The sequence below is a fragment of the Bos indicus x Bos taurus genome, chromosome 2, assembly GCF_003369695.1.
Source record: "Bos indicus x Bos taurus breed Angus x Brahman F1 hybrid chromosome 2, Bos_hybrid_MaternalHap_v2.0, whole genome shotgun sequence".
NCBI classification, from domain to species: domain Eukaryota; kingdom Metazoa; phylum Chordata; class Mammalia; order Artiodactyla; family Bovidae; genus Bos; species Bos indicus x Bos taurus.
The window spans coordinates 31,273,619-31,288,520 of record NC_040077.1 but is presented as its reverse complement, the minus strand read 5'-3'; the positions used below and the strand labels follow the sequence as shown (position 1 = coordinate 31,288,520).

Sequence of the window (14,902 nt, the reverse complement as noted above, 5' to 3'; positions counted from 1 at the left end):
CTTCAGCGCTCAGCCTTCTTTACAGTCCAACTCTCACATCCATACATGACCACAGGAAAAACCATAGCCTTGACTAGACAAACCTTTGTTGGCAAAGTAATGTCTCTGCTTTTGAATATGCTATTTAGGTTGGTCATAACTTTCCTTTCAAGGAGTAAGCGTCTTTCAATTTCATGCCTGCACTCACCATCTGTAGTGATTTTGGAGCCCAGAAAAATCAAGTCTGACACTGTTTCCACTGTTTCCCCATCTATTTCCCATGAAGTGATGGGACCGGATGCCATAATCTTCGTTTTCTGAATGTTGAGCTTTAAGCCAACTTTTTCACTCTCCACTTTCACTTTCATCAAGAAGCTTTTTAGTTCCTCTTCACTTTCTGCCATAAGGGTGGTGTCATCTGCATATCTGAGGTTATTGATATTTCTCCTGGCAATCTTGATTCCAGCTTGTGTTTCTTCCAGTCCAGCATTTCTCATGATGTACTCTGCATATAAGTTTTCCATGATCCAGCGGATTTTGGCAATTTGGTCTCTGGTTCCTCTGCCTTTTCTAAAACTAGCTTGAACAACTGGAAGTTCATGGTTCACGTAATGTCGAAGCCTGGCTTGGAGAATTTTGAGCATTACTTTACTAGTGTGTGAGATGAGTGCAATTGTGTGGTAGTTTGAGCATTCTTTGGCATTGCTTTTCTTTGGGATTGGAATGAAAACTGACCTTTTCCAGTCCTGTGGCCACTGCTGAGTTTTCCAAATTTGCTGGCATATTGAGTACAGCACTTTCACAGCATCATCTTTCAGGATTTGGAATAGCTCCACTGGAATGCCATCACCTCCACTAGCTTTGTTCATAGTGATGCTTTCTAAGGCCCACTTGACTTCACATTCTAGGATGTCTGGCTCTAGGTGAGTGATCACACCACCGTGATTATCTGGATTGTGAAGATCTTTTTTGTATAGTTCTTTTGTGTATTCTGCCATCTCTTCTTAATATCTTCTGCTTCTGTTAGGTCCATACTATTTCTGTCCTTTATCGAGCCCATCTTTGCATGAAATGTTCCCTTGGTATCTCTAATTTTCTTAAAGAGATCTCTAGTCTTTCCCATTCTGTTGTTTTCCTCTATTTCTTTGCATTGATCACTGAGGAAGGCTTTCTTATCTCTTCTTGCTATGCTTTGGAACTCTGCATTCAGATGCTTATATCTTTCCTTTTCTCCTTGCTTTTCGCTTCTCTTCTTTTCACAGCTACTTGTAAGGCCTCCTCAGGCAGCCATTTTGCTTTTTTGCATTTATTTTCCATGGGGATGGTCTTGATCCCTGTCTCCTGTACAATGTCAGGAACCTCAGTCCATAGTTCATCAGGCACTCTATCTATCAGATCTAGGCCCTTAAATCTATTTCTCACTTCCACTGTATAATCATAAGGGATTTGATTTAAGTCATACATGAATGGTCTAGTGGTTTTCCCTACTTTCTTCAATTTAAGTCTGAATTTGGCAATAAGGAGTTTATGATCTGAGCCACAGTCAGCTCCTGGTCTTGTTTTTGCTGACTGTATAGAGCTTCTCCATCTTTGGCTGCGAAGAATATAATCAATCTGATTTTGGTGTTGACCATCTGGTGATGTCCAAGTGTAGAGTCTTCTCTTGTGTTGTTGGAAGAGGGTGTTTGCTATGACCCCTGCATTTTCTTGGCAAAACTCTATTAGTATTTGCCCTGCTTCATTGTGTATCCAAGGCCAAATTTGCCTGTTACTCCAGGTGTTTCTTGACTTCCTACTTTTGCATTCCAGTCCCCTATCATGAAAAGGACATCTTTTTTGGGTGTTAGTTCTAAAAGGTCTTGTAGGTCTTCATAGAACCGTTCAACTTCAGCTTCTTCAGCATTACTGGTTGGGGCATAGACTTGGATTACTGTGATATTGAATGATTTGCCTTGGAAACGAACAGAGATCATTCTGTCATTTTTGAGATTGCATCCAAGTACTGCATTTCGAACTGTTTTGTTGACCATAATGGCTACCCCATTTCTTCTGAGGGATTCCTGCCCACAGTAGTAGATATAATGGTCATCTGAGTTAAATTCACCCATTCCAGTCCATTTTAGTTTGCTGATGTCGACATTCACTCTTGCCATCTCTTGTTTGACCACTTCCAATTTGCCTTGATTCATGGACCTGACATTCCAGGTTCCTATGCAGTATTGCTCTTTACAGCATCAGACCTTGCTTCTATCACCAGTCACATCCACAGCTGGGTATTGTTTTTGCTTTGGCTCCATCCCTTCATTCTTTCTTGAGTTATTTCTCCACTGATCTCCAGTAGCATATTGGGCACCTACCGACCTGGGGAGTTCCTCTTTCAGTTTCCTATCATTTTGCCTTTTCATCCTGTTCATGGGGTTCTCAAGGCAAGAATACTGAAGTGGTTTGCCATTCCCTTCTCCAGTGGACCACATTCTGTCAGACCTCTCCACCATGACCCGCCCGTCTTGGGTGGCCCCACGGGCATGGCTTAGTTTCATTGAGTTAGACAGGGCTGTGGTCCTAGTGTGATTAGATTGACTAGTTTTCTGTGAGTATGCTTTCAGTGTGTCTGCCCTCTGATGCCCTCTTGCAACACCTACCGTCTTACTTGGGTTTCTCTTACCTTGGACATGGGGTATCTCTTCACGGCTGCTCTAGCAAAGCGCAGCCACTGCTCCTTACCTTGGACAAGTGGTATCTCCTAGAGAGAAAGTCTATTTAGCTACATATCTCTGAATGATAATCTAGACCTCAGATTTGTGCTGGAGAATATTAAAAGGGAAAGAGGTTTAATACTAAATAAATATGTATATGCTTACATAAAAAGACATATACTGGTTCAACTGGGCAATGCAAAACATGTTAGAAAATGAAATTGGGGTATGTCTAAATATTTTAGGGGTATGTCTAAATAATCTCAAACTCATGGACAGGCTCCTCTGTCCATGGGATTTCCAGACAAGAATGTTGGAGTGGGTTGCCATTTCCTTCTACACAGAATCTTCCAGACCCAGAGATTTAACCTGTGTCTCCTCCTAAATATTTTATGAATTATTTGGAACAATGATAGTTTTCTTAATATTTAGGTGTGCTCTTGTTCAGGGCTTCCCTGTTGGCTCAGTGGTAAAGAAACTGCCTGTCAATGCAGGAGACATGGTTTTTGTACTGCTGTAAGTCCTATTGAAGAGATTTACTTAAAATGGAAATATCACATTTCTGAGGTGGTAAATATCTTCTTACGCATTTCATTTTTGCATATTACAACAATAAGAAAAAGATTATTTTATGTCTTCCAGAATTGTGTGTGTGTGTGTATGTGTCTGTGGTTTACATAGCAAGATCAGAGATGTTGCAAGGTAGTGTTCAATTTTAATGGACCTCTTCAGTTCAGTTCAGTTCGGTCGCTCATTCGTGTCCAACTCTTTGTGACCCCGTGGACTGCAGCACACCAGGACTCCCTGGCAGTCCATCACCAACTCCTGGAGTTCACCCAAACCCATGTCCATTGAGTCAGTGATGCCATTCAACCATCTCATCTTCTGTCATCCCCTTCTCCTCCCGCCCTCAATCTTTCCCAACATCAGGGTCTTTTCAAATGAATCAGTTCTTCACATCAGGTGGCCAAAGTATTGGAGTTTCAGCTTCAACATCAGTCCTTCCAATGAACACTCAGGACTGATCTCCTTTAGGATTGACTGGTTGGATCTCCTTGCAGTCCAAGAGACTTTCAAAAGTCTTCTCTAACACCACAGTTCAAAAGCATCAATTCTTCGGCACTTAGCTTTCCTTATAGTCCAACTCTCATATCCATACATGACTACTGGAAAAACCATAACCTTAACAAAACAGACCTTTGTCAGCAAAGTAATGTCTCTGCTTTCTATTATGCTGTCTATGTTGGTCATAACTTTCCTTCCAAGGAGCAAGCGTCTTTTAATTTCATGGCTGCAATCCCCATCTGCAGTGACTTTGGAGCCCAAGAAAAGAAAGCCTGTCACAGTTTCCACTGTTTCCTCATCTATGTGCCATGAAGTGATGGGACTGGATGCCATGATTTTAGTTTTCTGAATGTTGAGCTTTAAGCCAACATTTCACTCTCCTCTTTCATTGTCATCAAGAAGCTCTTTAGTTCTTCACTTTCTGCCTTAAGGGTGGTGTCATCTGCCTATCTGAGGTTATTGATATTTCTCTTGGCAATCTTGATTCCAGCTTGTGCTTCATTCAGCCCAGCATTTCTCATGATGTACTCTTACTTCAGACTTTATATTTCTAGAAGCTATTTAATCTCAAGCAAGCAAATGTTTTATTTAGATATTTATGTATGAGTTTATTGATGACATCAGGGAGTTAAAAATTGGGATTGTGGCTATATTCTGAAATATATTTGTTTTTAGTTTCTAAGTTATGTCCAACTCTTTTGCAACCCCAGGGACTATAGCCTGCCAGGCTGTTCTGGCCATGGGATTCCCCAGACAAGAATACTGGAGTGAGTTGCCATTTCCTACTCTAGGCAGTCTTCCCGAACCAAGGATCAAACCCATGTCTCCTGCATTGGCAGGAGGATTCTTTACCACTGAGCCACCATGCTGCTGCTGCTGCTGCTAAGTCGCTTCAGTCGTGTCTGACTCTGTGCGACCCCATAGGCGACAGCCCACCAGGCTCTGCCACCCCTGGGATTCTCCAGGCAAGAACACTGGAGTGGGTTGCCATTTCCTTCTCCAATGCATGAAAAGGAAAAGTGAAAGTGAAGTCACTCAGTCATGTCTGACTTTTAGTAACCCCATGGACTGCAGCCTACCAGGCTCCTCCGTCCATGGGATTTTCCAAGCAAGAGTAATGGAGTGGGGTGCCATTGCCTTCTCCGTAAGAAGTGTTCTAATTTCATTCTTTTACACGTAGCTGTCCAGTTTTCCCAGCACCACTTGTTAATGAGGCTGTCTTTTCTCCATTATATATTCTTGCCTCCTTTGTCAAAGATAAGCTGCCCACAGATGTGTGGGCTTTTCTCTGGGCTTTCTATCTTGTTCCATTGGTCTACATTTCTGCTTTTGTGCTGGTACCATAGAGTCTTGATGACTAAATTTGTAGTATAATCTGAAGTCAGGAAGGTTGATTCCTCCAGCTCCAATTTTCTTTCTTAAGATTGCTTTGGTTTGGGGGATCTTTTGTGTTTCCATACAAATTGTAAAATGTTTTGGTCTCATTCTATGAAAAATACCATTGGTAATGAAAATATGGAATGCTTCATAAATTTGCATGCCATTTTTGTGCAGGGGCCATGCTAATCTTCTCTGTATCTTTCCAATTTTAGTATAGGTACTGCCGAAGCGAGCACTAGAAATCACTATTTCATGAAAAATTCTCGATTTGTTTTTAATTGGAAAGCTTTTTTCTTTTTGAAGACAAAGTTATACATAGGAAAATATTTTAACAGCTTTTAATTGATTTCATGTTTAGTATAATGTCTAATATATGTAATTACAAAACCTCAGTTCAGTTCAGTTCAGTTCAGTCACTCAGTCATATCTGACTCTTTGCGACCCCATGAATTCAGCACACCAGGCCTCCCTGTCCATCACCAACTCCTGGAGTTTACCCAAACTCATGTCCATCGGGTCGGTGATGCCATCCAGCCATCTCATCCTTTGTCGTCCCCTTCTCCTCCTGCCCCCAATCCTTCCCAACATCAGAGTCTTTTCCAATGAGTCAACTCTTCGCATGAGGTGGCCAAAGTACTGGAGTTTCAGCTTTAGCATCAGTCCTTCCAAAGAACACCCAGGACTGATCTCCTTTAGAATGGACTGGTTGGATCTCCTTGCAGTCCAAGGGACTCTCAAGAGTCTTCTCCAGCACCACAGTTCAAAACATCAATTCTTCAGTGTTCAGCTTTCTTCACAGTCCAACTCTCACATCCATACATGACCACTGGAAAAACCATAGCCTTGACTAGACGGACCTTTGTTGGCAAAGTAATGTCTCTGCTTTTGAATATGCTATCTAGGTTGGTCATAACTTTCCTTCCAAGGAGTAAGCATGTTCTAATTTCATGACTGCAATCACCATCTGCAGTGATTTTGGAGCCCCAAAAAATAAAGTCTGACACTGTTTCCACTGTTTCCCCATCTATTTCCCATGAAGTGATGGGACCAGATGCCATGATCTTCGTTTTCTGAATGTTGAGCTTTAAGCCAATTTTTTCACTCTCCTCTTTCAATTTCATCAAGAGGCTTTTTAGTTCCTCTTCACTTTCTGCCATAAGGGTGGTGTCATCTGCATATCTGAGGTGATTGATATTTCTCCCAGCAATCTTGATTCCAGCCTGTGCCTCTTCCAGCCCAGCGTTTCTCATGATGTACTCTGCATAGAAGTTAAATAAGCAGGGTGACAATATACAGCCTTGACGTACTCCTTTTCCTATTTGGAACCAGTCTGTTGTTCCATGTCCAGTTCTAACTGTTGCTTCCTGACCTGCATACAGATTTCTCAAGAGGCAGGTCAGGTGGTCTGGTATTCCCATCTCTTTCAAAATTTTCCACAGTTTATTGTCATCCACACAGTCAAAGGCTTTGGCATAGTAAAAAAAGCAGAAATAGATGTTTTTCTGGAAACATCTGGAACATCTGGAAGTTCATGGTTGACATATTGCCGAAGCCTGGCTTGGAGAATTTTGAGCATTACTTTACTAGCGTGTGAGATGAGTGCAAGTGTGCAGTAGTTTGAGCATTCTTTGGCATTGCCTTTCTTTGGGATTTGAATGAAAACTGACCTTTTCCAGTCCTGTGGCCATTGCTGAGTTTTCCAAATTTGCTGGCATATTGAGTGCAGCACTTTCACAGCATCATCTTTCAGGATTTGAAATAGCTCCACTGGAATGCCATCACCTCCACTAGCTTTGTTCGTAGCAATGCTTTCTAAGGCCCACTTGACTTCACATTCTAGGATGTCTAGCTCTAGGTGAGTGATCACACCATCATGATTATCTTGATCGTGAAAATCTTTTTTGTATAGTTCTTCTGTATATTCTTGTCACCTCTTCTTAATATCTTCTGCTTTTGTTACGTCCATACCATTGCTGTCCTTTATCAAGCCCGTCTTTGCAAAACTTACAGGATTCATTTTGTTCATTGAAATTGCTTCATGAGTGTTTGTCAGTTAAATTTAATAAAAGCTTTACTATATAGTTTTTGATAACCATGGTAATCATAGCTATTTTTATATGTAAAGAATGCTCATGAAATTTATAATGTGATATAAATGACATAACTAAATGAAGTGGTAATATAACTATTCATGTTACCAAGTGTTACTGTAATATATGCCTCCTGTTTATTGCATATCACATGTCTCTTATAAATGGCACTATATGTCTATATCATCAGAAACATTTCTAGGCATAGACTTTCTAATTAATATGCATACTTTCTAGGATAAAGATAAGGCCTGGAGAAACAAGCATGGGCATGTGGATGTATAAAATATTTAGTACAATGAACATACAGGAGGGCCAACTTTTCAGTACCCATCCAAATTTTAAGCTACAGATTTAGATAGGTCAGCACCATGTTGTCTAAAACCCACTTTCTCCTTCACTTTTTAAGATGCCTTTTTGTCAAAGTGAATTTCGGTTATTATGTAATCTGTTGCTGATTGGCAGTAAATTTTCTTACTCTTTGGAAGAGAATATTCCATTTTAGGTCATTAAAGTATCAGTGGTGTTAAAAAATATCCTTGTGATTTAAAATTTAAAAGCCATTCAAATAATGGTTATTTCCTCTCTTTTAACAAAAGGCTAAGAATGAAAAATCAATTCAAATAGTATCTATTTGATATAATACAATTAAAATCTTGGTGTTTAGCATTTTAATATTGCTTATTAAATTGCAACTATAACTGAGAACTACACTTCTCCTTTTATAAATCTTAAAGAGTTCGGTAAACTCTTAACTGCTTGTCAGTTTCCATGTATCAAAATGTACAACTTTGAACCAGGCAGCCACTGACTCTGGCTTTCCAGGCCTAAAAATCTAACAAGTCTCAGCACATTTCCTTCTGGCAGGGCTTGCCACCCCCTTCTCTGCCTTTGCTCTTGGGAGGCTGAGCGAGCATGTGTGTGATTAACTAACTACCACAGTGGCTCAGGCTCTGGAGCCAGGCAGATTTGAGTTCACGTCCCTGGCCTGGCTATTCACTATCAGGGTGACATGAGGAGAGTTACTGTTCCTGGTAGAGAAAAACCACCAGTGAAGATACAATCAGCATCCAGGGAAGGTAATGAAGATCCTTTTCTTAAAGAATGTTGCAAATGGGAGTCATCTGTGTCTTGGTTAAGGCTCCCTTTATGAAGCAGAAGTCTTCCTGCTCCAAGCTGAGACTTCTGGCTTTTTGTGCTTTTGATGATCTTAATCAAGTGACTCAACTAGGGAATTTTCAATTTCCTTATCTCTATAATGAGTCTATAAATATTCCATGATCTCTAAGTTCTTTTTGTCTCTGTGCTAAGCAATCAAACTCACTGTCAAGAACTATTGAATTTTTGTAGGTGGATGATTAATAAAAAGACTTTGCACTATAACACCATGTGAAACATTTTTGTTTACTGAGACTGGGTCAAGCCTTTCAAGTATTTGCAGAGACAGACACTGCTCTCCCCACTTAACAGTTCTGGAAACTGCAGCAAGTGACTGGCCCAAAACTGCAGTACGAGTGAAATGGCACAACTAGGAACAAAAATTACCCCTTCTGGTTTCTACTTTTTTATTTTTTATTGACACTACGGCTACTTTGCTGCAAGTATAGCACTTTAAAAAAGTACTACCACAGCAAATTAATGTTATTAGGTAAATAGCATGTTGAACATCTTTTCCCATCTCTGAACTCTAGGTCAGTGTTGAAGGTATAGCGTTATCAGACATTGCAAGACGAGTAGGTGGAAAATAAGACTACTTGAACAAAGTGGTTTTCTTATTTGGTATGTTTTTATATGATGACATAGTTACAGGAGCTATTGTGTAAATTTCAGGGGTAATAATATATATTTTCTAGATATTTATGATTTTCTGTTTAAATAAAGTGATGACTTTGCTCAGAAAGGAACAAATATTCTCATACAGAGATCTGGGAATGTTTTAAATAAATACAGTTATTTTGGTGATAAAAACATAAAAATGGGATTAAGATGTTCTTTCTGAGGATGCTAATGAAGATTGTGTACAATCGTATCAGTTTTAACCTCTTCATTCCCTGATATATAGGAACTATTTATGATAATCAGTGACCTTTTATTTGGAATATCACTAAAACATAGTTTTACACCTGGCAAATGTAAAGCTACTTTTCTCTCTATATATTTTGATTTGGATTAAGTGTTGCCTCATAGCTCCACTCATGATTCTTATGCATATTACAAATTTTGCAATCTGTTAATGCTATAGAACAGGCTGAGCTATTGCTATCATTACTATTTCAACACCCAAGAGCTTCCTTCCAATTAATTCTGAAATATTTCACCTTTTCTCTTTTCCCCGAATGTTAGACGAGGTTGAGGAATTTAAGAGTAAGTTGGTGAAACACAGGAATGGTAGTTTTGTAATATAATCCTTCCATTCACACTTTAAAGTCAAGTCAATTCAGTGAAGCTAGTAATTTTATAATTACCATAGATTTATTAGTCGGTGTTTGTAATCCCATATCTGAAGGAAAATTTAGAAAATAATTTTGTAAGTTTGTTCATCAATAAGATGGTGATAAATTAGTATGATACCCTATGTTGCAAGGTTTGAATTATGAATAAATATTTTTTAAAGTCTAACTGTAATAAACAAGGATCATACAATGTTAAATCTTAGCAAGTCTTTGGAGATTGTCTACTCAAACCATTCATTACATTTATTAGAAATGTAATGACTACCCTGAGACATAGGGTAGTCAGATTTCACCAGATGTCCAGTTAAATTTGAATTTCAGATGAACAATAGGTAATTTTTGGCATAAATACGTCCAATATAATATTTAATTATACTAAATAATCATTTGTTGTCCATTTGAATTTCAGATTTAACTGGGTGTCCTGTGTTTTATCCAGAAATCTTACCCACAGAGGTAACTTAATTTCTTTCTTTTCTTTTTTTTTGCCCATGCCATGCATGCAGAATCTTAGTCCCCTAACCAGGTGTGAAGCGTTTGCCCCCTACAGTGGATTGCTAACCACTGGACTGCCAGGGAATTCCATAATTCTTTTCAAAGGGTATACAGTTAACTATACACTGATGAAGGAATAGAATCTGAAAAATTAAAGGTTTACAGAAAACTCTTCCAAAGAATTAAGTTCTATAGTAGAATGTTTTAGAAAAACAAAGTAACAATATGTCATAAACATAATTTTATAAAAATTGAAAATAACCAACCATTTAAAATGGAAAATTTCTAATCTCTTGACTCTAGCAACCAAATTCTGAATTACTTTATTCTCTTAGAATTTGTAAAGAGCTCACATTTAAAAATCAGAGTTTCTTTTTTTTTTTCTAAAACAAGAGTATATGGTCCTCACTGTTAACCAGAACCGAATAGCAGCGATTCCTCTAAGCATGTTTCTGAATATGTCTAGTCAATGATTAAAGTAATTTTTAGTTATAGTGAAACCTTAGCTATGAAAAACTAAGAATAATTTTGTATCATATAGCTCTCAGTTCAGTTCAGTCACTGAGTTGTGTCCGACTCTTTGCGACCCCGTGAATCACAGCACGCCAGGCCTCCCTGTCCATCACCAACTCCTGGAGTTCACCCAAACTCACGTCCATCAAGTCGGTGATGCCATCCAGCCATCTCATCCTCTGTCGTCCCCTTCTCCTCCTGCCCCTAATCCCTCCCAGCATCAGAGTCTTTTCCAATGAGTCAACTCTTCGCATGAGGTGGCCAAAGTACTGGAGTTTCAGCTTTAGCATCATTCCTTCCAAAGAAATCCCAGGGCTGATCTCCTTTAAAATGGACTGGTTGGATCTCCTTGCAGTCCAAGGGACTCTCAAGAGTCTTCTCCAACACCACAGTTCAAAAGCATCAATTCTTTGGCGCTCAGCCTTCTTCACAGTCCAACTCTCACATCCATACATGACCACAGGAAAAACCATAGCCTTGACTAGATGGACCTTTGTTGGCAAAGTAATGTCTCTGCTTTTTAATATGCTTTCTAGGTTAGTCATAACTTTTCTTCCAAGGAGTAAGCGTCTTTTAATTTCATGGCTGCAGTCACCATCTGCAGTGATTTTGGAGCCCCAAAAAATAAAGTCTGACACTGTTTCCACTGTTTCCCCATCTATAGGGGTAGGGAGTATTAAAATACTCCTACAATATAGGAGTAAGAGGCACAAATTATTAGGTATAAAATAAGCTACAAGGATATATTATACAATAGCTGCTGCTGCTGCTGCTGCTAAGTCGCTTCAGTAGTGTCTGACTCTGTGCGACCCCATAGACAGCAGCCCACCAGCAGGGAAGCCTATTATGTGATACAGGGAATATATATTAATACAAAACAGCCAATATTTTATACTAACTCTAAATGCAGTACAATCTTTAAAAATTGTGAATTACTACATTGTACACCTGTAACTTAATATTGTACAGCACTATACTTCAATAAAAAATAAATAAAAGATCTTAAAATTTTATAAAACAGAGTTTATTAAGAATCCAAATTACCACACATGGTACCTTTTAGCAAGTCACAAAGAAAGAAAATCTTGTACTAATATAAAAATACATTTGATATTTGTTATATCACTTACTTGTGTTATATCACGACTTACAAGGTGATAAAGTGCTCTATATATTTTAAAGATGCAATTAATTCTTGAAACATGCTTATGAGGCAAAGAGAAGGCATAATTATTATTATTTTAAAGATGAATAAAATGCACCTCAATTTTATTGCAGGATCACCCCAAGGACACACAAATTAGTGGAGGAGTAGTAACTGAGTCTCCACATTTCAGTAAACACAGTACATCAGCTACCTTAATACAAGGAGCTACTTAAATTACTTAAGGTATATAACATTATTTACAGTTATTTTAACATTCAGATCAGATCAGTCGCTCAGTCATGTCCGACTCTTTGCGACCCCAAGAATCGCAGCACGCCAGGCCTCCCTGTCCATCACCAACTCCCGGAGTTCACTGAGACTCATGTCCATTGAGTTAGTGATGCCATCCAGCCATCTCATCCTCTGTCGTCCCCTTCGCCTCTTGCCCCCAATCCCTCCCAGCATCAGAGTCTTTTCCAATGAGTCAACTCTTCATATGAGGTGGCCAAAGTACTGGAGTTTCAGCTTTAGCATCATTCCTTCCAAAGAAATCCCAGGGCTGATCTCCTTCAGAATGGACTGGTTGGATCTCTTTGCAGCCCAAGGGACTCTCAAGAGTCTTCTCCAACACCACAGTTCAAAAGCATCAATTCTTCGGCGCTCAGCCTTCTTCACAGTCCAACTCTCACATCCATACATGACCACAGGAAAAAACCATTACGTTAAGATTATTCTAACTAATAATATTAAAATCACTGTAAAAATAACAAAATGAGGTAAAAATGGAAGGGCCTTAAAATTTCTCTTATAAAAATAGTCATGCCAGGATGGCATTAGCCAAAAGTATTATTTTATAAGAAGAGTGCAATATACAAATAAAATGATTTAAACATTAAAATCTATCTCAAAATCAGCTGGATATTTTGAAATCCCTTAAGAAGGGGTTCCTCTTTGTCATATAGGTAGAGAGCACATTTAGATGAACAATATTTCCCTATAATGATCTTAACTCAAATTTACTAAAGCTCCTAAATAAGAAATGATAAGTATCTACTACATTCAGGGGATTTTGGTTAGTAAATGTGGATAGACTGAGAAGCTGTTAAAACAACAGCTGGATAGTGAGAATATGATAACTATTTGAATGTTAATTATTATTTAGCATTATATATTTTGTTTAATTTGTACATTTCATGTTATTTATACATTTAAGTATTATATATTTACTATTTAGCATTACATATTTAGTATTTACTTACATTTATTTACATTTGCTATTGAGATATTTAATAAAACTATATTAACAAAATTAATATCCAAACCTAAACAAATTATACAAGCAATATTTGATAAACACCTACAATAATGATTTTGTTGTTGTTTATTGCAGCCTCATGGACTGTAGCCCATTAGGCTCCTCTGTCCATGAGATTTCCCAGGCAAGAATACTGGAGTGGGTTGAGGGTTGCCATTTCCTTCTCCAGAGGATCTTCCCAACCCAAGAATTGAATCTGTGTCTCCTACATTGGCAGGTGGATTCTTTATCACTGAACCACTTGGGAAGCCCACAATAATGATTTCAGTTCAGTTCAGTCACTCACTCGTGTCCGACTCTTTGCAACCCTGTGAATCACAGCATGTTAGGCCTCCTTGTCCATCACCAACTCCCAGAGTTTACTCAAACTTGTCCATTGAGTCAGTGATGCCATCCAGCCATCTCATCCTCTGTCGCCCCTTCTCCTCCTGCCCCCAATCCCTCCCAGCATCAGGGACTTTTTGCATGAGGTGGACAAAGTATTGGAGTTTCAGCTTTAGCATCAGTCCTTCCAATGAACACCCAGAGCTGATCTCCTTTAGGATGGACTGGTTGGATCTCCTTGCAGTCCAAGGGACTCTCAAGAGTCTTCTCCAACACCACAGTTCAAAAGCATCAATTCTTCAGTGCTCAATTTTATACCAATAAATAATATCAAGATTCCCACATAATCTTGACATAATTCCTAAAGGATTTCCAAAAGGAAATCCCCATTTTGACTCTCCAAGAGATTAAGATTCCATTTTCAAACTCCCAGTTTAAGGGGCATAGACAATATTTAAATATAAATTTAAAATGTTTAATTTATCATCAGCCTTGATTCACGGACCTAACATTCCAGGTTCCTGTGCAATATTGCTCTTTACAGCATTGAATCTTACTTCCATCACCAGTCACACCCACAACTGGGCATTGTTTTCCCTTTGGCTCCACCTCTTCATTCTTTCCAGAGTTATTTCTCCACTCTTCTACAATAGCATAATGGCCACCTACCGACCTGGGGAGTTCATCTTTCAGTGTCCTATCTTTTTGCCTTTTCATACTGTTCATGGGGTTCTCAAGGCAAGAATACTGAAGTGGTTTGCCATTCCCTTCTCCAGTGGACCATGCTTTGTCAGAACTCTTCTTGGGTGGCCCTACATGACATGGCTCATAGTTTCATTGAGTTAGACAAGGCTGTTATCCATATGATCAGTTTGATTAGTTTTCTGTGATTGTGGTTTTCATTCTGTCTACTCTCTGATGAACAAGGATAAGAGGCTTATGGAAGCTTCCTGAATGGAGAGACTGACTGTGAGGGAAACTAGGTCTTGTTCTGATGGGTGGGGCCATGCTCAGTAAATCTTTAATCCAATTTTCTGTTGATGGGCAGGGCTCTATTCCCTCCCTGTTCTTTGACCTGAGACCAAACTATGGTGAAGGTAATGAGGATAATGGCAACCTCCTTCAATAAGTCCCATGCACCCACTGCCGCACTCAATGCCCCCAACCCTGCACAGGCCACTGCCGGCCTCTGCCGGAGACTCCTGACACTCACAGGCAAGTCTGGGCCAGTCTCTTATGGGGTCACTGCTCCTTTCTCCTGGGTCCTGGTGCTCACAAGATTTTGTTTGTGGCCTCCAAGAGTCTGTAAATTAGAAGTGGTCAAAAAGGAGATGGCAAGAGTGAACATTGACATTTTAGGAATCAGTAAACTAAAATGGACTGGAATGGGTGAATTTAATTCACATGACCATTATATCTACTACTGTGAGCAAGAATCCCTTAGA

At 39.2% G+C, this 14,902-nt stretch overlaps 1 non-coding gene across 1 annotated transcript; it reads right to left on the bottom strand.

The window, feature by feature from the left end:
• Positions 1 to 5,249: 5,249 nt before the first annotated feature.
• Positions 5,250 to 5,356, bottom strand: LOC113881987. The gene has a single exon (XR_003508246.1). It is a non-coding gene; the product is annotated as a U6 spliceosomal RNA (small nuclear RNA).
• Positions 5,357 to 14,902: the final 9,546 nt, after the last annotated feature.